General features: G+C 45.3%; 1 pseudogene; it reads left to right on the forward strand.

Annotated features, from left to right (window-relative positions):
- Positions 1-869: 869 nt before the first annotated feature.
- Positions 870-2010, forward strand: LOC116548151 (annotated as a pseudogene).
- The last annotated feature ends 639 nt before the right edge of the window (positions 2011-2649 follow it).

The raw sequence follows: 2649 nt of genomic DNA on the forward strand, positions 1-2649 counted from the left end.
TTCACACTACAACATGTTTACTACACTTGACTTTGAGTAACCCAATATATGTGTGTTTTTATCTTGTAATAGCTACATTTTATATTCCGGACTCTGCCCCAGTTCAGCTCACACCCCGGCTTTGTTATTCTCTACAGGAACTTGCCTCTCCGTAGATTTCAGACTTGGTGTTTATCTTAAAACTTCCAGTATTTAAAGTATTTTTTCAATTAGGAAAATTCCTTTTTCTGTGTTTATCTATTATTGTTGATGTTGTTGTTGTAAAAACAAAAACAGTAAAATATATTCCTCATCTAGGTACATTTCAAAGGTGACTTGCAGATTTTTCTTTTGTTAAGTGCCAGAGTAATAAAAGAATGTTAATATTGTTAAGCTGCTTAGTAGAAAAACAAATTACGGTAAATTTGTTTGCTGGAATACTACCCATCATGTATAATAAATAAATGCCAAACAAATAAGGATATATAGTGTGTTCTTTCATTTTTATACATTTTGGTAAATAAAAATGTCTAAAGTAATATAATAAAGATTAGTAGTTGCCTGGGGAAATGGTGGAGGAAGGGAAGGGAAAGGAGCAGGAATATAGCAGAGCAAGAGGAAATGTGGAGAAGAATTCACTTGTCCATTTTCTTGATAGTGCTGGCAGATACATCATGTTTATTCATTGTACATTTTAAATATGTAAAATTTATTATCTTTCAATTAAGACTCATAAAATGTATTACAAGAAAACCAATGGAAACTTAGACAAGGAAGGAGTAATAGAAAGATAGAAAAAATATGTTAAATGTCACAGCTACTTGAAAATTAATGTGCCTGGACCCTAGTGCTCCTCATATTTTCAAGAGAGTGCTGGAGTAGAACAACATCACACATGCTCTTATCACAGAAACTGGTTCTGAAAACCACACTAGAAACATCCAGCTTTGTCCTGGAGTTGGTTTGGGGAGCAGGCAGAGCCAGTGATGAGGAGCACAGGGCCAGATACCGGGGTCCACTCATCCCAGACATGACCTCCAAGATGCATACAGAACCCCTCCATGTGTGGGTTGGCTTTCACATGTGTAAATGGAGAAAATACTGAATCCTACAGACCATAATTTTACAGAAATATCTAAACATTAGATAGGGTGATCAGGGCAAAGCGTTTATCACAGCACAATTTCATAATGAGTCAGCATATGTTCCGAATACCATCATTGTCAGCAAACTCCTGCAGGGCACTGTCATCTTCTCTGGGAACAGCCTCCCCCTCAAGCGTCCCACACTAGAGCTTGCTATATAGTAGGAGACATGCAAATAGGGCCCTCCCTCTACTGATGAAAACCAGCCCAGCCCTGACCCTGCAGCTCTGAGACAGGAGCCTTAGCCCTGGGGTTCCAAGGCATTTCCACCTGCTGATCAGCACTGAACACAGAGGACTCAGCATGGAGTGTGGGCTGAGCTGGGTTTTCCTTGTTGCAATTTTAGAAGGTGATTCATGGAAAACTAGAGAGACTGAGTGTGTGTGGACATGAGTGAGAAGAACAGTGGGTATGTGCGGCAGTTTCTCACCAGGATGTCTCTGTGTTTGCAGGTGTCCAGTGTGAGGTGCAGCTGGTGGAGTCTGGCAGAGGCTTGGTCCAGCCTGGGGGGTCACTGAGACTCTCCTGTGCGGCCTCTGGATTCACCTTCAGCAGCTACTGGATGAGCTGAGTCAGCCAGGCTCCAGGGAAGGGGCTGGAGTGGGTTGGCGAAATTGATCCTAATGGAGGTAGCACATACTACGCAGACTCCGTGAAGGGCCGATTCACCATCTCCAGAGACAACGCCAAGAACTCGCTGTATCTGCAGATGAGCAGCCTGAGAGCCGAGGACACGGCCGTGTATTACTGTGCGAGTGACACAGTGCGGGGAGGCCCGTGTGAGCCCGGACACAAACCTCCTGCAGGAACGCTGGGGGGCATCAGCGGCAGGGGGCGCTCAGGAGCCACTGATCAGAGTCAGCCCCAGAGGCAGGTGCAGATGGAGGCTGATGTCCTGTCAGGATGTGGGTCTTCATCTTCTTCTGACAGTTTCTCTAGTGAACCTCTCTGAGTTTAGAATTCTGTGTTTCCTAATGTCATCTCTATATATTTTTTAAAAGATCATTTTAACATGTGGACCTATTTTCACATGCAGCAAATGCAGATGACACAGAGATGAAAAGTCCTCAACTATGGTCACCAGCATCAGAGTCCTGAGGAAGCTCAGTGGTGCCTGGTGAGTCTTCTCCAATCAGACCCAGGACGGAAACCTCAGGGAGATTCCCGGACTAGAACAGTCGTTAGGAATTTTGGCCTCAGACAGTAGAGAGGCTGGGCCAGGTTCGGTGTCGTGTAGAACCTCACAGGTTTCACCTCTGACCCTTCTCCTGACGCTAAACCCAATCGCATCAGCACGACCTGGGGCTCCTTTTGCTCCCACTCCATGTCCTTCCTTTGCAGTGTTTCTTCTCCCTTTTTTATCTGCTTTTCCTGCTTCCTGGAAAAGAAACAGATGGTCTCCATGGTCTACATTCCAGGCCTCAAGGCATTTTCTTGGAGCACAGGTGGGGCTCAGACTGTGGCTCCTGCAGCCACGTGGGAGAGGGTGATGGGGCTTCCTTCTCTCCCCATTTGCTCAGGACCC

Source organism: Sapajus apella, unplaced genomic scaffold, assembly GCF_009761245.1.
Source record: "Sapajus apella isolate SASKATOON/1434 unplaced genomic scaffold, GSC_monkey_1.0 scaffold7463, whole genome shotgun sequence".
Classification (NCBI taxonomy): domain Eukaryota; kingdom Metazoa; phylum Chordata; class Mammalia; order Primates; family Cebidae; genus Sapajus; species Sapajus apella.